General features: G+C 51.5%; 14 non-coding genes across 14 annotated transcripts; all 14 read right to left on the bottom strand.

Annotated features, from left to right (window-relative positions):
* Window positions 1-43: 43 nt before the first annotated feature.
* LOC132810914 (U2 spliceosomal RNA) lies at window positions 44-235 on the bottom strand. The gene has a single exon (XR_009643127.1). It is a non-coding gene; the product is annotated as a U2 spliceosomal RNA (small nuclear RNA).
* Window positions 236-2,045: 1,810 nt separating this feature from the next.
* LOC132810913 (U2 spliceosomal RNA) lies at window positions 2,046-2,237 on the bottom strand. The gene has a single exon (XR_009643126.1). It is a non-coding gene; the product is annotated as a U2 spliceosomal RNA (small nuclear RNA).
* A 1,810-nt stretch (window positions 2,238-4,047) lies between these two features.
* On the bottom strand, window positions 4,048-4,239 carry LOC132810911 (U2 spliceosomal RNA). Its single transcript, XR_009643125.1, has one exon. It is a non-coding gene; the product is annotated as a U2 spliceosomal RNA (small nuclear RNA).
* A 1,812-nt stretch (window positions 4,240-6,051) lies between these two features.
* LOC132810910 (U2 spliceosomal RNA) lies at window positions 6,052-6,243 on the bottom strand. Its single transcript, XR_009643124.1, has one exon. It is a non-coding gene; the product is annotated as a U2 spliceosomal RNA (small nuclear RNA).
* A 1,799-nt stretch (window positions 6,244-8,042) lies between these two features.
* Window positions 8,043-8,234, bottom strand: LOC132810909 (U2 spliceosomal RNA). The gene has a single exon (XR_009643123.1). It is a non-coding gene; the product is annotated as a U2 spliceosomal RNA (small nuclear RNA).
* Window positions 8,235-10,034: 1,800 nt separating this feature from the next.
* Window positions 10,035-10,226, bottom strand: LOC132810953 (U2 spliceosomal RNA). Its single transcript, XR_009643165.1, has one exon. It is a non-coding gene; the product is annotated as a U2 spliceosomal RNA (small nuclear RNA).
* Window positions 10,227-12,026: 1,800 nt separating this feature from the next.
* LOC132810942 (U2 spliceosomal RNA) lies at window positions 12,027-12,218 on the bottom strand. Its single transcript, XR_009643155.1, has one exon. It is a non-coding gene; the product is annotated as a U2 spliceosomal RNA (small nuclear RNA).
* Window positions 12,219-14,012: 1,794 nt separating this feature from the next.
* LOC132810947 (U2 spliceosomal RNA) lies at window positions 14,013-14,203 on the bottom strand. The gene has a single exon (XR_009643160.1). It is a non-coding gene; the product is annotated as a U2 spliceosomal RNA (small nuclear RNA).
* Window positions 14,204-16,004: 1,801 nt separating this feature from the next.
* Window positions 16,005-16,196, bottom strand: LOC132810931 (U2 spliceosomal RNA). The gene has a single exon (XR_009643144.1). It is a non-coding gene; the product is annotated as a U2 spliceosomal RNA (small nuclear RNA).
* A 1,798-nt stretch (window positions 16,197-17,994) lies between these two features.
* Window positions 17,995-18,185, bottom strand: LOC132810945 (U2 spliceosomal RNA). Its single transcript, XR_009643158.1, has one exon. It is a non-coding gene; the product is annotated as a U2 spliceosomal RNA (small nuclear RNA).
* A 1,804-nt stretch (window positions 18,186-19,989) lies between these two features.
* On the bottom strand, window positions 19,990-20,181 carry LOC132810920 (U2 spliceosomal RNA). The gene has a single exon (XR_009643133.1). It is a non-coding gene; the product is annotated as a U2 spliceosomal RNA (small nuclear RNA).
* Window positions 20,182-21,978: 1,797 nt separating this feature from the next.
* LOC132810908 (U2 spliceosomal RNA) lies at window positions 21,979-22,170 on the bottom strand. Its single transcript, XR_009643122.1, has one exon. It is a non-coding gene; the product is annotated as a U2 spliceosomal RNA (small nuclear RNA).
* A 1,797-nt stretch (window positions 22,171-23,967) lies between these two features.
* LOC132810950 (U2 spliceosomal RNA) lies at window positions 23,968-24,158 on the bottom strand. The gene has a single exon (XR_009643162.1). It is a non-coding gene; the product is annotated as a U2 spliceosomal RNA (small nuclear RNA).
* A 1,789-nt stretch (window positions 24,159-25,947) lies between these two features.
* Window positions 25,948-26,138, bottom strand: LOC132810952 (U2 spliceosomal RNA). The gene has a single exon (XR_009643164.1). It is a non-coding gene; the product is annotated as a U2 spliceosomal RNA (small nuclear RNA).
* Between the last annotated feature and the right edge of the window lie 631 nt (window positions 26,139-26,769).

Here is a 26,769-nt window from a genome sequence, read left to right as displayed (position 1 = left end):
AGAGATTCACATTGCATTCACCTGCTTTTGAACTTGGGTAAGCGTTGGGTGCACCATTCCTGGAAACACTGCAATACCAGGCTGATACATGGAGAGGACAGAGCAAGCCCTTAAGCCATCTCCCTGCTCCAAAAATCCATTTAATACAAACACTCCCACCTTCGGGAGATATCAGCGATTAAACTGATAAGAACAGAAACTACACATATTCCAAGCCAAAAGGCCGAGAAGCGATAGCACATTAATACTCCAACGGTGGAGGTCATATTTGCCGACTATCCTTTCCATCAGTTTGATGATATTCAAAGTTCCTTTATTCCCTTACCGTCTACCTTCCTTCCAAGATATCCAACCAGACCGGAAGATCACTCTGCAGCAGTCGCTGTGCTTTCCCCGTGGTTTTCTGTTACGTAGCCGCGTAGGTCGCGCTGACGACCAATCAGATGGCACGGGCCGGAGCCACCGCACGTCAGGTCGACTGCAGAGAGGTTTCTCCCGGTGATCGGGGACAGCGGCGGCGGCAGGGTCATTCATTCCCCCGGCAGGGTCATTCATTCCCCCGGCATCTACAAGATTCACCAGAATTCCTCAGGCAGCACCTTGCAAACCCATGGCCAACGCAGCCTCGAAGGATGACGGCAGCAGATCCACGGGAACACCACCATTCGCAAGTTCTCCCCCCGCCGAGGCACTCGCTGTCCTGAATTGCAAATATGTCCTTGTTCCTCCGGTGTTACCGGGTCAAAATCGGGAATCCCCGCCCAAACAGCATCGCGGGGCTACCGACAGCACTTGGACTGCAGCGGTTCGAGAGAGCAGCTCACCACCAGGCTGATCTCGGCATGGGCGAGAAATGTTGGCCTTGACGGAAAGATCCTATTCATTGCCTCCCCTTGTGTTGGTGTAGCTTGCCCATAAATGCCAATCATCGTTTCCCTCACGTACAGGATTCGCTCCTCGGCATTCCGCATCAATCCGAAAAGTTGCGAAAAGCGAATTACGTCCGTGCACCCTTTCTTTATCGTCCACTTTCAATATCCTCTCTACTTGTATCCGACTCTCTGTGGAGAATGGGGAGGGAGCTGATCTCCCCGTGTAAACATGTCACGCTGCAAGCGCGCCTCATCACCACCAGCAGCTCGATTCGACATCTCCGTTCACATTGCTGCAGATCGCTGACAACATTATAATCCGACCCAGTTGACAAACTGACAACTGTTTCGCTACTTGCACCGCAAATGATGACAAATCGTTCCAAATCGTACGGGTGGCACAGTGGATCAGTGGTTAGTACGGCTGCCTGGTGGCACCAGGGAGCTGAAGCCAGTTCCAGCCTTGGGCGATCGTCTGCGTGAATAATCTTTACGTACAGACGTAGCTACTAAAGCAGGTCGCTTCCGTACAGTAGTTTGCGAAGAAACAAACAGAGATGGGGGTTTCACTCTATTCAGGAAACAGACCAAAGACATTTCTTTCTTGTTCAAGAAAATATTAGGATAAATTTGTTGCCTCGGGGTGGGGGGGGAGGCGGGGGGGTTGGGAAGGGGCTGTGGGGGCTGATCTGATAGCCATTTGACATTGGCTGAGTCATGGGATCCCACAACCTGATTTGACTGTGTTAAAAATCCCACAACACCAGGTTTCAGCCCAACGGGGTTCTTTGAAATTACAGCAGTCACCCCACCCCCCGCCACCGCCGTACCATCGGTGGGATACGTTCCAAGAACGACCGCAGAAGCCCAAAACGGCAGACAAGGGCAAATCCATTCATTCAAATTGGCAAGTTACCTTCCTGGCAGGCCCCTGGTTCCAGAATGTTCCCTGTAGCACGTTGGGGTTACCCCTGTCCTGGCTTTCAGCGTGCTGCACCTTCATCAGGTAACTGCAGAGCAGGTTCATAAGACAGAAAACCCGTAACAAAAGACGATAGTTTCCTGCAACTGAAAAGACAATAGATGCAACAATCACTGACTGCCATCAACACGGCAAACTAGCAAAGGCAAGAGATTCACATTGCATTCACCTGCTTTTGAACTTGGGTAAGCGTTGGGTGCACCATTCCTGGAAACACTGCAATACCAGGCTGATACATGGAGAGGACAGAGCAAGCCCTTAAGCCATCTCCCTGCTCCAAAAATCCATTTAATACAAACACTCCCACCTTCGGGAGATATCAGCGATTAAACTGATAAGAACAGAAACTACACATATTCCAAGCCAAAAGGCCGAGAAGCGATAGCACATTAATACTCCAACGGTGGAGGTCATATTTGCCGACTATCCTTTCCATCAGTTTGATGATATTCAAAGTTCCTTTATTCCCTTACCGTCTACCTTCCTTCCAAGATATCCAACCAGACCGGAAGATCACTCTGCAGCAGTCGCTGTGCTTTCCCCGTGGTTTTCTGTTACGTAGCCGCGTAGGTCGCGCTGACGACCAATCAGATGGCACGGGCCGGAGCCACCGCACGTCAGGTCGACTGCAGAGAGGTTTCTCCCGGTGATCGGGGACAGCGGCGGCGGCAGGGTCATTCATTCCCCCGGCAGGGTCATTCATCCCCCGGCATCTACAAGATTCACCAGAATTCCTCAGGCAGCACCTTGCAAACCCATGGCCAACGCAGCCTCGAAGGATGACGGCAGCAGATCCACGGGAACACCACCATTCGCAAGTTCTCCCCCGCGCCGAGGCACTCGCTGTCCTGAATTGCAAATATGTCCTTGTTCCTCCGGTGTTACCGGGTCAAAATCGGGAATCCCCGCCCAAACAGCATCGCGGGGCTACCGACAGCACTTGGACTGCAGCGGTTCGAGAGAGCAGCTCACCACCAGGCTGATCTCGGCATGGGCGAGAAATGTTGGCCTTGACGGAAAGATCCTATTCATTGCCTCCCCTTGTGTTGGTGTAGCTTGCCCATAAATGCCAATCATCGTTTCCCTCACGTACAGGATTCGCTCCTCGGCATTCCGCATCAATCCGAAAAGTTGCGAAAAGCGAATTACGTCCGTGCACCCTTTCTTTATCGTCCACTTTCAATATCCTCTCTACTTGTATCCGACTCTCTGTGGAGAATGGGGAGGGAGCTGATCTCCCCGTGTAAACATGTCACGCTGCAAGCGCGCCTCATCACCACCAGCAGCTCGATTCGACATCTCCGTTCACATTGCTGCAGATCGCTGACAACATTATAATCCGACCCAGTTGACAAACTGACAACTGTTTCGCTACTTGCACCGCAAATGATGACAAATCGTTCCAAATCGTACGGGTGGCACAGTGGATCAGTGGTTAGTACGGCTGCCTGGTGGCACCAGGGAGCTGAAGCCAGTTCCAGCCTTGGGCGATCGTCTGCGTGAATAATCTTTACGTACAGACGTAGCTACTAAAGCAGGTCGCTTCCGTACAGTAGTTTGCGAAGAAACAAACAGAGATGGGGGTTTCACTCTATTCAGGAAACAGACCAAAGACATTTCTTTCTTGTTCAAGAAAATATTAGGATAAATTTGTTGCCTCGGGGTTGGGGGGGGAGGCGGGGGGTTGGGAAGGGGCTGTGGGGGCTGATCTGATAGCCATTTGACATTGGCTGAGTCATGGGATCCCACAACCTGATTTGACTGTGTTAAAAATCCCACAACACCAGGTTTCAGCCCAACGGGGTTCTTTGAAATTACAGCAGTCACCCCACCCCCCGCCACCGCCGTACCATCGGTGGGATACGTTCCAAGAACGACCGCAGAAGCCCAAAACGGCAGACAAGGGCAAATCCATTCATTCAAATTGGCAAGTTACCTTCCTGGCAGGCCCCTGGTTCCAGAATGTTCCCTGTAGCACGTTGGGGTTACCCCTGTCCTGGCTTTCAGCGTGCTGCACCTTCATCAGGTAACTGCAGAGCAGGTTCATAAGACAGAAAACCCGTAACAAAAGACGATAGTTTCCTGCAACTGAAAAGACAATAGATGCAACAATCACTGACTGCCATCAACACGGCAAACTAGCAAAGGCAAGAGATTCACATTGCATTCACCTGCTTTTGAACTTGGGTAAGCGTTGGGTGCACCATTCCTGGAAACACTGCAATACCAGGCTGATACATGGAGAGGACAGAGCAAGCCCTTAAGCCATCTCCCTGCTCCAAAAATCCATTTAATACAAACACTCCCACCTTCGGGAGATATCAGCGATTAAACTGATAAGAACAGAAACTACACATATTCCAAGCCAAAAGGCCGAGAAGCGATAGCACATTAATACTCCAACGGTGGAGGTCATATTTGCCGACTATCCTTTCCATCAGTTTGATGATATTCAAAGTTCCTTTATTCCCTTACCGTCTACCTTCCTTCCAAGATATCCAACCAGACCGGAAGATCACTCTGCAGCAGTCGCTGTGCTTTCCCCGTGCTTTTTCTGTTACGTAGCCGCGTAGGTCGCGCTGACGACCAATCAGATGGCACGGGCCGGAGCCACCGCACGTCAGGTCGACTGCAGAGAGGTTTCTCCCGGTGATCGGGGACAGCGGCGGCGGCAGGGTCATTCATTCCCCCGGCAGGGTCATTCATTCCCCCGGCATCTACAAGATTCACCAGAATTCCTCAGGCAGCACCTTGCAAACCCATGGCCAACGCAGCCTCGAAGGATGACGGCAGCAGATCCACGGGAACACCACCATTCGCAAGTTCTCCCCCCCGCCGAGGCACTCGCTGTCCTGAATTGCAAATATGTCCTTGTTCCTCCGGTGTTACCGGGTCAAAATCGGGAATCCCCGCCCAAACAGCATCGCGGGGCTACCGACAGCACTTGGACTGCAGCGGTTCGAGAGAGCAGCTCACCACCAGGCTGATCTCGGCATGGGCGAGAAATGTTGGCCTTGACGGAAAGATCCTATTCATTGCCTCCCCTTGTGTTGGTGTAGCTTGCCCATAAATGCCAATCATCGTTTCCCTCACGTACAGGATTCGCTCCTCGGCATTCCGCATCAATCCGAAAAGTTGCGAAAAGCGAATTACGTCCGTGCACCCTTTCTTTATCGTCCACTTTCAATATCCTCTCTACTTGTATCCGACTCTCTGTGGAGAATGGGGAGGGAGCTGATCTCCCCGTGTAAACATGTCACGCTGCAAGCGCGCCTCATCACCACCAGCAGCTCGATTCGACATCTCCGTTCACATTGCTGCAGATCGCTGACAACATTATAATCCGACCCAGTTGACAAACTGACAACTGTTTCGCTACTTGCACCGCAAATGATGACAAATCGTTCCAAATCGTACGGGTGGCACAGTGGATCAGTGGTTAGTACGGCTGCCTGGTGGCACCAGGGAGCTGAAGCCAGTTCCAGCCTTGGGCGATCGTCTGCGTGAATAATCTTTACGTACAGACGTAGCTACTAAAGCAGGTCGCTTCCGTACAGTAGTTTGCGAAGAAACAAACAGAGATGGGGGTTTCACTCTATTCAGGAAACAGACCAAAGACATTTCTTTCTTGTTCAAGAAAATATTAGGATAAATTTGTTGCCTCGGGGTTGGGGGGGGAGGCGGGGGGTTGGGAAGGGGCTGTGGGGGCTGATCTGATAGCCATTTGACATTGGCTGAGTCATGGGATCCCACAACCTGATTTGACTGTGTTAAAAATCCCACAACACCAGGTTTCAGCCCAACGGGGTTCTTTGAAATTACAGCAGTCACCCCACCCCCCGCCACCGCCGTACCATCGGTGGGATACGTTCCAAGAACGACCGCAGAAGCCCAAAACGGCAGACAAGGGCAAATCCATTCATTCAAATTGGCAAGTTACCTTCCTGGCAGGCCCCTGGTTCCAGAATGTTCCCTGTAGCACGTTGGGGTTACCCCTGTCCTGGCTTTCAGCGTGCTGCACCTTCATCAGGTAACTGCAGAGCAGGTTCATAAGACAGAAAACCCGTAACAAAAGACGATAGTTTCCTGCAACTGAAAAGACAATAGATGCAACAATCACTGACTGCCATCAACACGGCAAACTAGCAAAGGCAAGAGATTCACATTGCATTCACCTGCTTTTGAACTTGGGTAAGCGTTGGGTGCACCATTCCTGGAAACACTGCAATACCAGGCTGATACATGGAGAGGACAGAGCAAGCCCTTAAGCCATCTCCCTGCTCCAAAAATCCATTTAATACAAACACTCCCACCTTCGGGAGATATCAGCGATTAAACTGATAAGAACAGAAACTACACATATTCCAAGCCAAAAGGCCGAGAAGCGATAGCACATTAATACTCCAACGGTGGAGGTCATATTTGCCGACTATCCTTTCCATCAGTTTGATGATATTCAAAGTTCCTTTATTCCCTTACCGTCTACCTTCCTTCCAAGATATCCAACCAGACCGGAAGATCACTCTGCAGCAGTCGCTGTGCTTTCCACGTGCTTTTCTGTCCATCTGTTACGTAGCCGCGTAGGTCGCGCTGACGACCAATCAGATGGCACGGGCCGGAGCCACCGCACGTCAGGTCGACTGCAGAGAGGTTTCTCCCGGTGATCGGGGACAGCGGCGGCGGCAGGGTCATTCATTCCCCCGGCATCTACAAGATTCACCAGAATTCCTCAGGCAGCACCTTGCAAACCCATGGCCAACGCAGCCTCGAAGGATGACGGCAGCAGATCCACGGGAACACCACCATTCGCAAGTTCTCCCCCCCCGCCGAGGCACTCGCTGTCCTGAATTGCAAATATGTCCTTGTTCCTCCGGTGTTACCGGGTCAAAATCGGGAATCCCCACCCAAACAGCATCGCGGGGCTACCGACAGCACTTGGACTGCAGCGGTTCGAGAGAGCAGCTCACCACCAGGCTGATCTCGGCATGGGCGAGAAATGTTGGCCTTGACGGAAAGATCCTATTCATTGCCTCCCCTTGTGTTGGTGTAGCTTGCCCATAAATGCCAATCATCGTTTCCCTCACGTACAGGATTCGCTCCTCGGCATTCCGCATCAATCCGAAAAGTTGCGAAAAGCGAATTACGTCCGTGCACCCTTTCTTTATCGTCCACTTTCAATATCCTCTCTACTTGTATCCGACTCTCTGTGGAGAATGGGGAGGGAGCTGATCTCCCCGTGTAAACATGTCACGCTGCAAGCGCGCCTCATCACCACCAGCAGCTCGATTCGACATCTCCGTTCACATTGCTGCAGATCGCTGACAACATTATAATCCGACCCAGTTGACAAACTGACAACTGTTTCGCTACTTGCACCGCAAATGATGACAAATCGTTCCAAATCGTACGGGTGGCACAGTGGATCAGTGGTTAGTACGGCTGCCTGGTGGCACCAGGGAGCTGAAGCCAGTTCCAGCCTTGGGCGATCGTCTGCGTGAATAATCTTTACGTACAGACGTAGCTACTAAAGCAGGTCGCTTCCGTACAGTAGTTTGCGAAGAAACAAACAGAGATGGGGGTTTCACTCTATTCAGGAAACAGACTAAAGACATTTCTTTCTTGTTCAAGAAAATATTAGGATAAATTTGTTGCCTCGGGGGTGGGGGGGGAGGGGGGGGGTTGGGAAGGGGCTGTGGGGGCTGATCTGATAGCCATTTGACATTGGCTGAGTCATGGGATCCCACAACCTGATTTGACTGTGTTAAAAATCCCACAACACCAGGTTTCAGCCCAACGGGGTTCTTTGAAATTACAGCAGTCACCCCACCCCCCGCCACCCCCGTACCATCGGGGGGATACGTTCCAAGAACGACCGCAGAAGCCCAAAACGGCAGACAAGGGCAAATCCATTCATTCAAATTGGCAAGTTACCTTCCTGGCAGGCCCCTGGTTCCAGAATGTTCCCTGTAGCACGTTGGGGTTACCCCTGTCCTGGCTTTCAGCGTGCTGCACCTTCATCAGGTAACTGCAGAGCAGGTTCATAAGACAGAAAACCCGTAACAAAAGACGATAGTTTCCTGCAACTGAAAAGACAATAGATGCAACAATCACTGACTGCCATCAACACGGCAAACTAGCAAAGGCAAGAGATTCACATTGCATTCACCTGCTTTTGAACTTGGGTAAGCGTTGGGTGCACCATTCCTGGAAACACTGCAATACCAGGCTGATACATGGAGAGGACAGAGCAAGCCCTTAAGCCATCTCCCTGCTCCAAAAATCCATTTAATACAAACACTCCCACCTTCGGGAGATATCAGCGATTAAACTGATAAGAACAGAAACTACACATATTCCAAGCCAAAAGGCCGAGAAGCGATAGCACATTAATACTCCAACGGTGGAGGTCATATTTGCCGACTATCCTTTCCATCAGTTTGATGATATTCAAAGTTCCTTTATTCCCTTACCGTCTACCTTCCTTCCAAGATATCCAACCAGACCGGAAGATCACTCTGCAGCAGTCGCTGTGCTTTCCCCGTGCTTTTCTGTCCATCTGTTACGTAGCCGCGTAGGTCGCGCTGACGACCAATCAGATGGCACGGGCCGGAGCCACCGCACGTCAGGTCGACTGCAGAGAGGTTTCTCCCGGTGATCGGGGACAGCGGCGGCGGCAGGGTCATTCATTCCCCCGGCATCTACAAGATTCACCAGAATTCCTCAGGCAGCACCTTGCAAACCCATGGCCAACGCAGCCTCGAAGGATGACGGCAGCAGATCCACGGGAACACCACCATTCGCAAGTTCTCCCCCCCGCCGAGGCACTCGCTGTCCTGAATTGCAAATATGTCCTTGTTCCTCCGGTGTTACCGGGTCAAAATCGGGAATCCCCACCCAAACAGCATCGCGGGGCTACCGACAGCACTTGGACTGCAGCGGTTCGAGAGAGCAGCTCACCACCAGGCTGATCTCGGCATGGGCGAGAAATGTTGGCCTTGACGGAAAGATCCTATTCATTGCCTCCCCTTGTGTTGGTGTAGCTTGCCCATAAATGCCAATCATCGTTTCCCTCACGTACAGGATTCGCTCCTCGGCATTCCGCATCAATCCGAAAAGTTGCGAAAAGCGAATTACGTCCGTGCACCCTTTCTTTATCGTCCACTTTCAATATCCTCTCTACTTGTATCCGACTCTCTGTGGAGAATGGGGAGGGAGCTGATCTCCCCGTGTAAACATGTCACGCTGCAAGCGCGCCTCATCACCACCAGCAGCTCGATTCGACATCTCCGTTCACATTGCTGCAGATCGCTGACAACATTATAATCCGACCCAGTTGACAAACTGACAACTGTTTCGCTACTTGCACCGCAAATGATGACAAATCGTTCCAAATCGTACGGGTGGCACAGTGGATCAGTGGTTAGTACGGCTGCCTGGTGGCACCAGGGAGCTGAAGCCAGTTCCAGCCTTGGGCGATCGTCTGCGTGAATAATCTTTACGTACAGACGTAGCTACTAAAGCAGGTCGCTTCCGTACAGTAGTTTGCGAAGAAACAAACAGAGATGGGGGTTTCACTCTATTCAGGAAACAGACCAAAGACATTTCTTCCTTGTTCAAGAAAATATTAGGATAAATTTGTTGCCTCGGGGTGTGGGGGGGGAGGCGGGGGGGTTGGGAAGGGGCTGTGGGGGCTGATCTGATAGCCATTTGACATTGGCTGAGTCATGGGATCCCACAACCTGATTTGACTGTGTTAAAAATCCCACAACACCAGGTTTCAGCCCAACGGGGTTCTTTGAAATTACAGCAGTCACCCCACCCCCCGCCACCGCCGTACCATCGGTGGGATACGTTCCAAGAACGACCGCAGAAGCCCAAAACGGCAGACAAGGGCAAATCCATTCATTCAAATTGGCAAGTTACCTTCCTGGCAGGCCCCTGGTTCCAGAATGTTCCCTGTAGCACGTTGGGGTTACCCCTGTCCTGGCTTTCAGCGTGCTGCACCTTCATCAGGTAACTGCAGAGCAGGTTCATAAGACAGAAAACCCGTAACAAAAGACGATAGTTTCCTGCAACTGAAAAGACAATAGATGCAACAATCACTGACTGCCATCAACACGGCAAACTAGCAAAGGCAAGAGATTCACATTGCATTCACCTGCTTTTGAACTTGGGTAAGCGTTGGGTGCACCATTCCTGGAAACACTGCAATACCAGGCTGATACATGGAGAGGACAGAGCAAGCCCTTAAGCCATCTCCCTGCTCCAAAAATCCATTTAATACAAACACTCCCACCTTCGGGAGATATCAGCGATTAAACTGATAAGAACAGAAACTACACATATTCCAAGCCAAAAGGCCGAGAAGCGATAGCACATTAATACTCCAACGGTGGAGGTCATATTTGCCGACTATCCTTTCCATCAGTTTGATGATATTCAAAGTTCCTTTATTCCCTTACCGTCTACCTTCCTTCCAAGATATCCAACCAGACCGGAAGATCACTCTGCAGCAGTCGCTGTGCTTTCCCCGTGCTTTTCTGTCCATCTGTTACGTAGCCGCGTAGGTCGCGCTGACGACCAATCAGATGGCACGGGCCGGAGCCACCGCACGTCAGGTCGACTGCAGAGAGGTTTCTCCCGGTGATCGGGGACAGCGGCGGCGGCAGGGTCATTCATTCCCCCGGCATCTACAAGATTCACCAGAATTCCTCAGGCAGCACCTTGCAAACCCATGGCCAACGCAGCCTCGAAGGATGACGGCAGCAGATCCACGGGAACACCACCATTCGCAAGTTCTCCCCCCCCCGCCGAGGCACTCGCTGTCCTGAATTGCAAATATGTCCTTGTTCCTCCGGTGTTACCGGGTCAAAATCGGGAATCCCCGCCCAAACAGCATCGCGGGGCTACCGACAGCACTTGGACTGCAGCGGTTCGAGAGAGCAGCTCACCACCAGGCTGATCTCGGCATGGGCGAGAAATGTTGGCCTTGACGGAAAGATCCTATTCATTGCCTCCCCTTGTGTTGGTGTAGCTTGCCCATAAATGCCAATCATCGTTTCCCTCACGTACAGGATTCGCTCCTCGGCATTCCGCATCAATCCGAAAAGTTGCGAAAAGCGAATTACGTCCGTGCACCCTTTCTTTATCGTCCACTTTCAATATCCTCTCTACTTGTATCCGACTCTCTGTGGAGAATGGGGAGGGAGCTGATCTCCCCGTGTAAACATGTCACGCTGCAAGCGCGCCTCATCACCACCAGCAGCTCGATTCGACATCTCCGTTCACATTGCTGCAGATCGCTGACAACATTATAATCCGACCCAGTTGACAAACTGACAACTGTTTCGCTACTTGCACCGCAAATGATGACAAATCGTTCCAAATCGTACGGGTGGCACAGTGGATCAGTGGTTAGTACGGCTGCCTGGTGGCACCAGGGAGCTGAAGCCAGTTCCAGCCTTGGGCGATCGTCTGCGTGAATAATCTTTACGTACAGACGTAGCTACTAAAGCAGGTCGCTTCCGTACAGTAGTTTGCGAAGAAACAAACAGAGATGGGGGTTTCACTCTATTCAGGAAACAGACTAAAGACATTTCTTCCTTGTTCAAGAAAATATTAGGATAAATTTGTTGCCTCGGGGGTGGGGGGGAGGCGGGGGGGTTGGGAAGGGGCTGTGGGGGCTGATCTGATAGCCATTTGACATTGGCTGAGTCATGGGATCCCACAACCTGATTTGACTGTGTTAAAAATCCCACAACACCAGGTTTCAGCCCAACGGGGTTCTTTGAAATTACAGCAGTCACCCCACCCCCCGCCACCGCCGTACCATCGGTGGGATACGTTCCAAGAACGACCGCAGAAGCCCAAAACGGCAGACAAGGGCAAATCCATTCATTCAAATTGGCAAGTTACCTTCCTGGCAGGCCCCTGGTTCCAGAATGTTCCCTGTAGCACGTTGGGGTTACCCCTGTCCTGGCTTTCAGCGTGCTGCACCTTCATCAGGTAACTGCAGAGCAGGTTCATAAGACAGAAAACCCGTAACAAAAGACGATAGTTTCCTGCAACTGAAAAGACAATAGATGCAACAATCACTGACTGCCATCAACACGGCAAACTAGCAAAGGCAAGAGATTCACATTGCATTCACCTGCTTTTGAACTTGGGTAAGCGTTGGGTGCACCATTCCTGGAAACACTGCAATACCAGGCTGATACATGGAGAGGACAGAGCAAGCCCTTAAGCCATCTCCCTGCTCCAAAAATCCATTTAATACAAACACTCCCACCTTCGGGAGATATCAGCGATTAAACTGATAAGAACAGAAACTACACATATTCCAAGCCAAAAGGCCGAGAAGCGATAGCACATTAATACTCCAACGGTGGAGGTCATATTTGCCGACTATCCTTTCCATCAGTTTGATGATATTCAAAGTTCCTTTATTCCCTTACCGTCTACCTTCCTTCCAAGATATCCAACCAGACCGGAAGATCACTCTGCAGCAGTCGCTGTGCTTTCCCCGTGCTTTTCTGTCCATCTGTTACGTAGCCGCGTAGGTCGCGCTGACGACCAATCAGATGGCACGGGCCGGAGCCACCGCACGTCAGGTCGACTGCAGAGAGGTTTCTCCCGGTGATCGGGGACAGCGGCGGCGGCAGGGTCATTCCTTCCCCCGGCATCTACAAGATTCACCAGAATTCCTCAGGCAGCACCTTGCAAACCCATGGCCAACGCAGCCTCGAAGGATGACGGCAGCAGATCCACGGGAACACCACCATTCGCAAGTTCTCCCCCCCCGCCGAGGCACTCGCTGTCCTGAATTGCAAATATGTCCTTGTTCCTCCGGTGTTACCGGGTCAAAATCGGGAATCCCCACCCAAACAGCATCGCGGGGCTACCGACAGCACTTGGACTGCAGCGGTCGAGAGAGCAGCTCACCACCAGGCTGATCTCGGCATGGGCGAGAAATGTTGGCCTTGACGGAAAGATCCTATTCATTGCCTCCCCTTGTGTTGGTGTAGCTTGCCCATAAATGCCAATCATCGTTTCCCTCACGTACAGGATTCGCTCCTCGGCATTCCGCATCAATCCGAAAAGTTGCGAAAAAGCGAATTACGTCCGTGCACCCTTTCTTTATCGTCCACTTTCAATATCCTCTCTACTTGTATCCGACTCTCTGGAGAATGGGGAGGGAGCTGATCTCCCCGTGTAAACATGTCACGCTGCAAGCGCGCCTCATCACCACCAGCAGCTCGATTCGACATCTCCGTTCACATTGCTGCAGATCGCTGACAACATTATATCCGACCCAGTTGACAAACTGACAACTGTTTCGCTACTTGCACCGCAAATGATGACAAATCGTTCCAAATCGTACGGGTGGCACAGTGGATCAGTGGTTAGTACGGCTGCCTGGTGGCACCAGGGAGCTGAAGCCAGTTCCAGCCTTGGGCGATCGTCTGCGTGAATAATCTTTACGTACAGACGTAGCTACTAAAGCAGGTCGCTTCCGTACAGTAGTTTGCGAAGAACAAACAGAGATGGGGGTTTCACTCTATTCAGGAAACAGACTAAAGACATTTCTTTCTTGTTCAAGAAAATATTAGGATAAATTTGTTGCCTCGGGGGGGGGGGGGGGGGCGGGGGGGTGGGAAGGGGGCTGTGGGGGCTGATCTGATAGCCATTTGACATTGGCTGAGTCATGGATCCCACAACCTGATTTGACTGTGTTAAAAATCCCACAACACCAGGTTTCAGCCCAACGGGGTTCTTTGAAATTACAGCAGTCACCCCACCCCCCGCCACCGCCGTACCATCGGTGGGATACGTTCCAAGAACGACCGCAGAAGCCCAAAACGGCAGACAAGGGCAAATCCATTCATTCAAATTGGCAAGTTACCTTCCTGGCAGGCCCCTGGTTCCAGAATGTTCCCTGTAGCACGTTGGGGTTACCCTGTCCTGGCTTTCAGCGTGCTGCACCTTCATCAGGTAACTGCAGAGCAGGTTCATAAGACAGAAAACCCGTAACAAAAGACGATAGTTTCCTGCAACTGAAAAGACAATAGATGCAACAATCACTGACTGCCATCAACACGGCAAACTAGCAAAGGCAAGAGATTCACATTGCATTCACCTGCTTTTGAACTTGGGTAAGCGTTGGGTGCACCATTCCTGGAAACACTGCATACCAGGCTGATACATGGAGAGGACAGAGCAAGCCCTTAAGCCATCTCCCTGCTCCAAAAATCCATTTAATACAAACACTCCCACCTTCGGGAGATATCAGCGATTAAACTGATAAGAACAGAAACTACACATATTCCAAGCCAAAAGGCCGAGAAGCGATAGCACATTAATACTCCAACGGTGGAGGTCATATTTGCCGACTATCCTTTCCATCAGTTTGATGATATTCAAAGTTCCTTTATTCCCTTACCGTCTACCTTCCTTCCAAGATATCCAACCAGACCGGAAGATCACTCTGCAGCAGTCGCTGTGCTTTCCCCGTGCTTTTCTGTCCATCTGTTACGTAGCCGCGTAGGTCGCGCTGACGACCAATCAGATGGCACGGGCCGGAGCCACCGCACGTCAGGTCGACTGCAGAGAGGTTTCTCCCGGTGATCGGGGACAGCGGCGGCGGCAGGGTCATTCATTCCCCCGGCATCTACAAGATTCACCAGAATTCCTCAGGCAGCACCTTGCAAACCCATGGCCAACGCAGCCTCGAAGGATGACGGCAGCAGATCCACGGGAACACCACCATTCGCAAGTTCTCCCCCCCCCCGAGGCACTCGCTGTCCTGAATTGCAAATATGTCCTTGTTCCTCCGGTGTTACCGGGTCAAAATCGGGAATCCCCGCCCAAACAGCATCGCGGGGCTACCGACAGCACTTGGACTGCAGCGGTTCGAGAGAGCAGCTCACCACCAGGCTGATCTCGGCATGGGCGAGAAATGTTGGCCTTGACGGAAAGATCCTATTCATTGCCTCCCCTTGTGTTGGTGTAGCTTGCCCATAAATGCCAATCATCGTTTCCCTCACGTACAGGATTCGCTCCTCGGCATTCCGCATCAATCCGAAAAGTTGCGAAAAGCGAATTACGTCCGTGCACCCTTTCTTTATCGTCCACTTCAATATCCTCTCTACTTGTATCCGACTCTCTGTGGAGAATGGGGAGGGAGCTGATCTCCCCGTGTAAACATGTCACGCTGCAAGCGCGCCTCATCACCACCAGCAGCTCGATTCGACATCTCCGTTCACATTGCTGCAGATCGCTGACAACATTATAATCCGACCCAGTTGACAAACTGACAACTGTTTCGCTACTTGCACCGCATATGATGACAAATCGTTCCAAATCGTACGGGTGGCACAGTGGATCAGTGGTTAGTACGGCTGCCTGGTGGCACCAGGGAGCTGAAGCCAGTTCCAGCCTTGGGCGATCGTCTGCGTGAATAATCTTTACGTACAGACGTAGCTACTAAAGCAGGTCGCTTCCGTACAGTAGTTTGCGAAGAAACAAAACAGAGATGGGGGTTTCACTCTATTCAGGAAACAGACTAAAGACATTTCTTCCTTGTTCAAGAAAATATTAGGATAAATTTGTTGCCTCGGGGGTGGGGGGGGAGGGCGGGGGGGGTTGGGAAGGGGCTGTGGGGGCTGATCTGATAGCCATTTGACATTGGCTGAGTCATGGATCCCACAACCTGATTTGACTGTGTTAAAAATCCCACAACACCAGGTTTCAGCCCAACGGGGTTCTTTGAAATTACAGCAGTCACCCCACCCCCCCCGCCACCGCCGTACCATCGGTGGGATACGTTCCAAGAACGACCGCAGAAGCCAAAACGGCAGACAAGGGCAAATCCATTCATTCAAATTGGCAAGTTACCTTCCTGGCAGGCCCTGGTTCCAGAATGTTCCCTGTAGCACGTTGGGGTTACCCCTGTCCTGGCTTTCAGCGTGCTGCACCTTCATCAGGTAACTGCAGAGCAGGTTCATAAGACAGAAAAACCCGTAACAAAAGACGATAGTTTCCTGCAACTGAAAAGACAATAGATGCAACAATCACTGACTGCCATCAACACGGCAAACTAGCAAAGGCAAGAGATTCACATTGCATTCACCTGCTTTTGAACTTGGGTAAGCGTTGGGTGCACCATTCCTGGAAACACTGCAATACCAGGCTGATACATGGAGAGGACAGAGCAAGCCCTTAAGCCATCTCCCTGCTCCAAAAATCCATTTAATACAAACACTCCCACCTTCGGGAGATATCAGCGATTAAACTGATAAGAACAGAAACTACACATATTCCAAGCCAAAAGGCCGAGAAGCGATAGCACATTAATACTCCAACGGTGGAGGTCATATTTGCCGACTATCCTTTCCATCAGTTTGATGATATTCAAAGTTCCTTTATTCCCTTACCGTCTACCTTCCTTCCAAGATATCCAACCAGACCGGAAGATCACTCTGCAGCAGTCGCTGTGCTTTCCCCGTGCTTTTCTGTCCATCTGTTACGTAGCCGCGTAGGTCGCGCTGACGACCAATCAGATGGCACGGGCCGGAGCCACCGCACGTCAGGTCGACTGCAGAGAGGTTTCTCCCGGTGATCGGGGACAGCGGCGGCGGCAGGGTCATTCATTCCCCCGGCATCTACAAGATTCACCAGAATTCCTCAGGCAGCACCTTGCAAACCCATGGCCAACGCAGCCTCGAAGGATGACGGCAGCAGATCCACGGGAACACCACCATTCGCAAGTTCTCCCCCCGCCGAGGCACTCGCTGTCCTGAATTGCAAATATGTCCTTGTTCCTCCGGTGTTACCGGGTCAAAATCGGGAATCCCCACCCAAACAGCATCGCGGGGCTACCGACAGCACTTGGACTGCAGCGGTTCGAGAGAGCAGCTCACCACCAGGCTGATCTCGGCATGGCGAGAAATGTTGGCCTTGACGGAAAGATCCTATTCATTGCCTCCCCTTGTGTTGGTGTAGCTTGCCCATAAATGCCAATCATCGTTTCCCTCACGTACAGGATTCGCTCCTCGGCATTCCGCATCAATCCGAAAAGTTGCGAAAAGCGAATTACGTCCGTGCACCCTTTCTTTATCGTCCACTTTCAATATCCTCTCTACTTGTATCCGACTCTCTGTGGAGAATGGGGAGGGAGCTGATCTCCCCGTGTAAACATGTCACGCTGCAAGCGCGCCTCATCACCACCAGCAGCTCGATTCGACATCTCCGTTCACATTGCTGCAGATCGCTGACAACATTATAATCCGACCCAGTTGACAAACTGACAACTGTTTCGCTACTTGCACCGCAAATGATGACAAATCGTTCCAAATCGTACGGGTGGCACAGTGGATCAGTGGTTAGTACGGCTGCCTGGTGGCACCAGGGAGCTGAAGCCAGTTCCAGCCGTGGGCGATCGTCTGCGTGAATAATCTTTACGTACAGACGTAGCTACTAAAGCAGGTCGCTTCCGTACAGTAGTTTGCGAAGAAACAAACAGAGATGGGGGTTTCACTCTATTCAGGAAACAGACTAAAGACATTTCTTCCTTGTTCAAGAAAATATTAGGATAAATTTGTTGCCTCGGGGGTGGGGGGGGAGGGCGGGGGGGTTGGGAAGGGGCTGTGGGGGCTGATCTGATAGCCATTTGACATTGGCTGAGTCATGGATCCCACAACCTGATTTGACTGTGTTAAAAATCCCACAACACCAGGTTTCAGCCCAACGGGGTTCTTTGAAATTACAGCAGTCACCCCACCCCCCGCCACCGCCGTACCATCGGTGGGATACGTTCCAAGAACGACCGCAGAAGCCCAAAACGGCAGACAAGGGCAAATCCATTCATTCAAATTGGCAAGTTACCTTCCTGGCAGGCCCCTGGTTCCAGAATGTTCCCTGTAGCACGTTGGGGTTACCCCTGTCCTGGCTTTCAGCGTGCTGCACCTTCATCAGGTAACTGCAGAGCAGGTTCATAAGACAGAAAACCCGTAACAAAAGACGATAGTTTCCTGCAACTGAAAAGACAATAGATGCAACAATCACTGACTGCCATCAACACGGCAAACTAGCAAAGGCAAGAGATTCACATTGCATTCACCTGCTTTTGAACTTGGGTAAGCGTTGGGGTGCACCATTCCTGGAAACACTGCAATACCAGGCTGATACATGGAGAGGACAGAGCAAGCCCTTAAGCCATCTCCCTGCTCCAAAAATCCATTTATACAAACACTCCCACCTTCGGGAGATATCAGCGATTAAACTGATAAGAACAGAAACTACACATATTCCAAGCCAAAAGGCCGAGAAGCGATAGCACATTAATACTCCAACGGTGGAGGTCATATTTGCCGACTATCCTTTCCATCAGTTTGATGATATTCAAAGTTCCTTTATTCCCTTACCGTCTACCTTCCTTCCAAGATATCCAACCAGACCGGAAGATCACTCTGCAGCAGTCGCTGTGCTTTCCCCCGTGCTTTTCTGTCCATCTGTTACGTAGCCGCGTAGGTCGCGCTGACGACCAATCAGATGGCACGGGCCGGAGCCACCGCACGTCAGGTCGACTGCAGAGAGGTTTCTCCCGGTGATCGGGGACAGCGGCGGCGGCAGGGGTCATTCATTCCCCCGGCATCTACAAGATTCACCAGAATTCCTCAGGCAGCACCTTGCAAACCCATGGCCAACGCAGCCTCGAAGGATGACGGCAGCAGATCCACGGGAACACCACCATTCGCAAGTTCTCCCCCCCCGCCGAGGCACTCGCTGTCCTGAATTGCAAATATGTCCTTGTTCCTCCGGTGTTACCGGGTCAAAATCGGGAATCCCCGCCCAAACAGCATCGCGGGGCTACCGACAGCACTTGGACTGCAGCGGTTCGAGAGAGCAGCTCACCACCAGGCTGATCTCGGCATGGGCGAGAAATGTTGGCCTTGACGGAAAGATCCTATTCATTGCCTCCCCTTGTGTTGGTGTAGCTTGCCCATAAATGCCAATCATCGTTTCCCTCACGTACAGGATTCGCTCCTCGGCATTCCGCATCAATCCGAAAAGTTGCGAAAAGCGAATTACGTCCGTGCACCCTTTCTTTATCGTCCACTTTCAATATCCTCTCTACTTGTATCCGACTCTCTGTGGAGAATGGGGAGGGAGCTGATCTCCCCGTGTAAACATGTCACGCTGCAAGCGCGCCTCATCACCACCAGCAGCTCGATTCGACATCTCCGTTCACATTGCTGCAGATCGCTGACAACATTATAATCCGACCCAGTTGACAAAACTGACAACTGTTTCGCTACTTGCACCGCAAATGATGACAAATCGTTCCAAATCGTACGGGTGGCACAGTGGATCAGTGGTTAGTACGGCTGCCTGGTGGCACCAGGGAGCTGAAGCCAGTTCCAGCCTTGGGCGATCGTCTGCGTGAATAATCTTTACGTACAGACGTAGCTACTAAAGCAGGTCGCTTCCGTACAGTAGTTTGCGAAGAAACAAACAGAGATGGGGGTTTCACTCTATTCAGGAAACAGACTAAAGACATTTCTTCCTTGTTCAAGAAAATATTAGGATAAATTTGTTGCCTCGGGGTGGGGGGGGAGGGCGGGGGGGTGGGAAGGGGCTGTGGGGGCTGATCTGATAGCCATTTGACTTTGGCTGAGTCTTGGGATCCCACAACCTGATTTGACTGTGTTAAAAATCCACAACACCAGGTTTCAGCCCAACGGGGTTCTTTGAAATTACAGCAGTCACCCCACCCCCCCGCCACCGCCGTACCATCGGTGGGATACGTTCCAAGAACGACCGCAGAAGCCCAAAACGGCAGACAAGGGCAAATCCATTCATTCAAATTGGCAAGTTACCTTCCTGGCAGGCCCCTGGTTCCAGAATGTTCCCTGTAGCACGTTGGGGTTACCCCTGTCCTGGCTTTCAGCGTGCTGCACCTTCATCAGGTAACTGCAGAGCAGGTTCATAAGACAGAAAACCCGTAACAAAAGACGATAGTTTTCCTGCAACTGAAAAGACAATAGATGCAACAATCACTGACTGCCATCAACACGGCAAACTAGCAAAGGCAAGAGATTCACATTGCATTCACCTGCTTTTTGAACTTGGGTAAGCGTTGGGTGCACCATTCCTGGAAACACTGCAATACCAGGCTGATACATGGAGAGGACAGAGCAAGCCCTTAAGCCATCTCCCTGCTCCAAAAATCCATTTAATACAAACACTCCCACCTTCGGGAGATATCAGCGATTAAACTGATAAGAACAGAAACTACACATATTCCAAGCCAAAAGGCCGAGAAGCGATAGCACATTAATACTCCAACGGTGGAGGTCATATTTGCCGACTATCCTTTCCATCAGTTTGATGATATTCAAAGTTCCTTTATTCCCTTACCGTCTACCTTCCTTCCAAGATATCCAACCAGACCGGAAGATCACTCTGCAGCAGTCGCTGTGCTTTCCCCGTGCTTTTCTGTCCATCTGTTACGTAGCCGCGTAGGTCGCGCTGACGACCAATCAGATGGCACGGGCCGGAGCCACCGCACGTCAGGTCGACTGCAGAGAGGTTTCTCCCGGTGATCGGGGACAGCGGCGGCGGCAGGGTCAGTCATTCCCCCGGCATCTACAAGATTCACCAGAATTCCTCAGGCAGCACCTTGCAAACCCATGGCCAACGCAGCCTCGAAGGATGACGGCAGCAGATCCACGGGAACACCACCATTCGCAAGTTCTCCCCCCGCCGAGGCACTCGCTGTCCTGAATTGCAAATATGTCCTTGTTCCTCCGGTGTTACCGGGTCAAAATCGGGAATCCCCGCCCAAACAGCATCGCGGGGCTACCGACAGCACTTGGACTGCAGCGGTTCGAGAGAGCAGCTCACCACCAGGCTGATCTCGGCATGGGCGAGAAATGTTGGCCTTGACGGAAAGATCCTATTCATTGCCTCCCCTTGTGTTGGTGTAGCTTGCCCATAAATGCCAATCATCGTTTCCCTCACGTACAGGATCGCTCCTCGGCATTCCGCATCAATCCGAAAAGTTGCGAAAAGCGAATTACGTCCGTGCACCCTTTCTTTATCGTCCACTTCAATATCCTCTCTACTTGTATCCGACTCTCTGTGGAGAATGGGGAGGGAGCTGATCTCCCCGTGTAAACATGTCACGCTGCAAGCGCGCCTCATCACCACCAGCAGCTCGATTCGACATCTCCGTTCACATTGCTGCAGATCGCTGACAACATTATAATCCGACCCAGTTGACAAACTGACAACTGTTTCGCTACTTGCACCGCAAATGATGACAAATCGTTCCAAATCGTACGGGTGGCACAGTGGATCAGTGGTTAGTACGGCTGCCTGGTGGCACCAGGGAGCTGAAGCCAGTTCCAGCCTTGGGCGATCGTCTGCGTGAATAATCTTTACGTACAGACGTAGCTACTAAAGCAGGTCGCTTCCGTACAGTAGTTTGCGAAGAACAAACAGAGATGGGGGTTTCACTCTATTCAGGAAACAGACTAAAGACATTTCTTCCTTGTTCAAGAAAATATTAGGATAAATTTGTTGCCTCGGGGGTGGGGGGGGAGGGGCGGGGGGGTTGGGAAGGGGCTGTGGGGGCTGATCTGATAGCCATTGACATTGGCTGAGTCATGGGATCCCACAACCTGATTTGACTGTGTTAAAAATCCCACAACACCAGGTTTCAGCCCAACGGGGTTCTTTTGAAATTACAGCAGTCACCCCACCCCCCGCCACCGCCGTACCATCGGTGGGATACGTTCCAAGAACGACCGCAGAAGCCCAAAACGGCAGACAAGGGCAAATCCATTCATTCAAATTGGCAAGTTACCTTCCTGGCAGGCCCCTGGTTCCAGAATGTTCCCTGTAGCACGTTGGGGTTACCCTGTCCTGGCTTTCAGCGTGCTGCACCTTCATCAGGTAACTGCAGAGCAGGTTCATAAGACAGAAAACCCGTAACAAAAGACGATAGTTTCCTGCAACTGAAAAGACAATAGATGCAACAATCACTGACTGCCATCAACACGGCAAACTAGCAAAGGCAAGAGATTCACATTGCATTCACCTGCTTTTGAACTTGGGTAAGCGTTGGGGTGCACCATTCCTGGAAACACTGCAATACCAGGCTGATACATGGAGAGGACAGAGCAAGCCCTTAAGCCATCTCCCTGCTCCAAAAATCCATTTAATACAAACACTCCCACCTTCGGGAGATATCAGCGATTAAACTGATAAGAACAGAAACTACACATATTCCAAGCCAAAAGGCCGAGAAGCGATAGCACATTAATACTCCAACGGTGGAGGTCATATTTGCCGACTATCCTTTCCATCAGTTTGATGATATTCAAAGTTCCTTTATTCCCTACCGTCTACCTTCCTTCCAAGATATCCAACCAGACCGGAAGATCACTCTGCAGCAGTCGCTGTGCTTTCCCCGTGCTTTTCTGTCCATCTGTTACGTAGCCGCGTAGGTCGCGCTGACGACCAATCAGATGGCACGGGCCGGAGCCACCGCACGTCAGGTCGACTGCAGAGAGGTTTCTCCCCGGTGATCGGGGACAGCGGCGGCGGCAGGGTCATTCATTCCCCCGGCATCTACAAGATTCACCAGAATTCCTCAGGCAGCACCTTGCAAACCCATGGCCAACGCAGCCTCGAAGGATGACGGCAGCAGATCCACGGGAACACCACCATTCGCAAGTTCTCCCCCCCGCCGAGGCACTCGCTGTCCTGAATTGCAAATATGTCCTTGTTCCTCCGGTGTTACCGGGTCAAAATCGGGAATCCCCGCCCAAACAGCATCGCGGGGCTACCGACAGCACTTGGACTGCAGCGGTTCGAGAGAGCAGCTCACCACCAGGCTGATCTCGGCATGGGCGAGAAATGTTGGCCTTGACGGAAAGATCCTATTCATTGCCTCCCCTTGTGTTGGTGTAGCTTGCCCATAAATGCCAATCATCGTTTCCCTCACGTACAGGATTCGCTCCTCGGCATTCCGCATCAATCCGAAAAGTTGCGAAAAGCGAATTACGTCCGTGCACCCTTTCTTTATCGTCCACTTTCAATATCCTCTCTACTTGTATCCGACTCTCTGTGGAGAATGGGGAGGGAGCTGATCTCCCCGTGTAAACATGTCACGCTGCAAGCGCGCCTCATCACCACCAGCAGCTCGATTCGACATCTCCGTTCACATTGCTGCAGATCGCTGACAACATTATAATCCGACCCAGTTGACAAACTGACAACTGTTTCGCTACTTGCACCGCAAATGATGACAAATCGTTCCAAATCGTACGGGTGGCACAGTGGATCAGTGGTTAGTACGGCTGCCTGGTGCACCAGGGAGCTGAAGCCAGTTCCAGCCTTGGGCGATCGTCTGCGTGAATAATCTTTACGTACAGACGTAGCTACTAAAGCAGGTCGCTTCCGTACAGTAGTTTGCGAAGAAACAACAGAGATGGGGGTTTCACTCTATTCAGGAAACAGACTAAAGACATTTCTTTCTTGTTCAAGAAAATATTAGGATAAATTTGTTGCCTCGGGGGGTGGGGGGGGGGGCGGGGGGGTTGGGAAGGGGCTGTGGGGGCTGATCTGATAGCCATTTGACATTGCTGAGTCATGGGATCCCACAACCTGATTTGACTGTGTTAAAAATCCCACAACACCAGGTTTCAGCCCAACGGGGTTCTTTGAAATTACAGCAGTCACCCCACCCCCCGCCACCGCCGTACCATCGTTGGGATACGTTCCAAGAACGACCGCAGAAGCCCCAAAACGGCAGACAAGGGCAAATCCATTCATTCAAATTGGCAAGTTACCTTCCTGGCAGGCCCCTGGTTCCAGAATGTTCCCTGTAGCACGTGGGGTTACCCCTGTCCTGGCTTTCAGCGTGCTGCACCTTCATCAGGTAACTGCAGAGCAGGTTCATAAGACCGAAAACCCGTAACAAAAGACGATAGTTTCCTGCAACTGAAAAGACAATAGATGCAACAATCACTGACTGCCATCAACACGGCAAACTAGCAAAGGCAAGAGATTCACATTGCATTCACCTGCTTTTGAACTTGGGTAAGCGTTGGGTGCACCATTCCTTGAAACACTGCAATACCAGGCTGATACATGGAGAGGACAGAGCAAGCCCTTAAGCCATCTCCCTGCTCCAAAAATCCATTTAATACAAACACTCCACCTTCGGGAGATATCAGCTATTAAACTGATAAGAACAGAAACTACACATATTCCAAGCCAAAAGGCCGAGAAGCGATAGCACATTAATACTCCAACGGTGGAGGTCATAATTGCCGACTATCCTTTCCATCAGTTTGATGATATTCAAAGTTCCTTTAATCCCTTACCGTCTACCTTCCTTCCAAGATATCCAACCAGACCGGAAGATCACTCTGCTGCAGTCGCTGTGCTTTCCCCGTGCTTTTCTGTCATCTGTTACGTAGCCGCGTAGGTCGCGCTGACGACCAATCAGATGGCACGGGCCGGAGCCACCGCACGTCAGGTCGACTGCAGAGAGGTTTCTCCGGTGATCGGGGACAGCGGCGGCGGCAGGGTCATTCATTCCCCCGGCATCTACAAGATTCACCAGAATTCCTCAGCAGCACCTTGCAAACCCATGGCCAACGCAGCCTCGAAGGATGACGGCAGCAGATCCACGGGAACACCACCATTCGCAAGTTCTCCCCCCGCCGAGGCACTCGCTGTCCTGAATTGCAAATATGTCCTTGTTCCTCCGGTGTTACCGGGTCAAAATCGGAATCCCCGCCCAAACAGCATCGCGGGGCTACCGACAGCACTTGGACTGCAGCGGTTCGAGAGAGCAGCTCACCACCAGGCTGATCTCGGCATGGGCGAGAAATGTTGGCCTTGACGGAAAGATCCTATTCATTGCCTCCCCTTGTGTTGGTGTAGCTTGCCCATAAATGCCAATCTTCGTTTCCCTCACGTACAGGATTCGCTCCTCGGCATTCCGCATCAATCCGAAAAGTTGCGAAAAGCGAATTACGTCCGTGCACCCTTTCTTTATCGTCCACTTTCAATATCCTCTCTACTTGTATCCGACTCTCTGTGGAGAATGGGGAGGGAGCTGAACTCCCCGTGTAAACATGTCACGCTGCAAGCGCGCCTCATCACCACCAGCAGCTCGATTCGACATCTCCGTTCACATTGCTGCAGATCGCTGACAACATTATAATCCGACCCAGTTGACAAACTGACAACTGTTTCGCTACTTGCACCGCAAATGATGACAAATCGTTCCAAATCGTACGGGTGGCACAGGGGATCAGTGGTTAGTACGGCTGCCTGGTGGCACCATGGAGCTGAAGCCAGTTCCAGCCTGGGGCGATCGTCTGCGTGAATAATCTTTACGTACAGACGTAGCTACTAAAGCAGGTCGCTTCCGTACAGTAGTTTGCGAAGAAACAAACAGAGATGGGGGTTTCACTCTATTCAGGAAACAGACTAAAGACATTTCTTCCTTGTTCAAGAAAATATTAGGATAAATTTGTTGCCTCGGGGTGGGGGGGGGAGGCGGGGGGGTGGGAAGGGGCTGTGGGGGCTGATCTGATAGCCATTTGACATTGCTGAGTCATGGGATCCCACAACCTGAATTGACTGTGTTAAAAATCCCACAACACCAGGTTTCAGCCCAACGGGTTTCTTTGAAATTACAGCAGTCACCCCACCCCCGCCACCGCCGAACCATCGGTGGGATACGTTCCAAGAACGACCGCAGAAGCCCAAAACGGCAGACAAGGGCAAATCCATTCATTCAAATTGGCAAGTTACCTTCCTGGCAGGCCCCTGGTTCCAGAATGTTCCCTGTAGCACGTTGGGTTACCCCTGTCCTGGCTTTCAGCGTGCTGCACCTTCATCAGGTAACTGCAGAGCAGGTTCATAAGACAGAAAACCCGTAACAAAAGACGATAGTTTCCTGCAACTGAAAAGACAATAGATGCAACAATCACTGACTGCCATCAACACGGCAAACTAGCAAAGGCAAGAGATTCACATTGCATTCACCTGCTTTTGAACTTGGGTAAGCGTTGGTGCACCATTCCTGGAAACACTGCAATACCAGGCTGATACATGGAGAGGACAGAGCAAGCCCTTAAGCCATCTCCCTGCTCCAAAAATCCATTTAATACAAACAATCCCACCTTCGGGAGATATCAGCGATTAAACTGATAAGAACAGAAACTACACATATTCCAAGCCAAAAGCCGAGAAGCGATAGCACATTAATACTCCAACGTGGAGGTCATATTTGCCGACTATCCTTTCCATCAGTTTGATGATATTCAAAGTTCCTTATTCCCTACCGTCTACCTCCTTCCAAGATATCCAACCAGACCGAAGATCACTCTGCAGCAGTCCAGTGCTTTCCCCCGTGTTTTCTGTCCCTCTGTTACGTAGCCGCGTAGGTCCCGCTGACGACCAATCAGATGGCACGGCCGAGCCACCGCACGTCAGTCGACTGCAGAGAGGTTTCTTCCCCGGTGATTCGGGGACAGCGGCGGCGGCAGGGTCATTCATTCCCCCGGCATCTACAAGATTCACCAGAATTCCTCAGGCAGCACCTTGCAAACCCATGGCCAACGCAGCCCCTCGAAGGATGACGCAGCAGATCCACGGGAACACCACCATTCGCAAGTTCTCCCCCCCCCGCCGAGTGCCACTCGCTGTCCTGAATTGCAAAATATGTCCTTGTTCCTCGGAGTTTACCTGGGTCAAAATGGGAATCCCCGCCCAAACAGCATCGCGTGGCTACCGACAGCACTTGGACTGCAGCGGTCGAGAGAGCAGCTCACCACCAGGCTGATCTCGGCATGGGCGAGAAATGTTGCCTTGACGGAAAGATCCTAT

The sequence above is a fragment of the Hemiscyllium ocellatum genome, unplaced genomic scaffold (assembly GCF_020745735.1).
Source record: "Hemiscyllium ocellatum isolate sHemOce1 unplaced genomic scaffold, sHemOce1.pat.X.cur. scaffold_2041_pat_ctg1, whole genome shotgun sequence".
In the NCBI taxonomy this organism is placed as follows: Eukaryota; Metazoa; Chordata; class Chondrichthyes; order Orectolobiformes; family Hemiscylliidae; genus Hemiscyllium; species Hemiscyllium ocellatum.
This window is presented reverse-complemented; position numbering and strand designations above follow the sequence as displayed.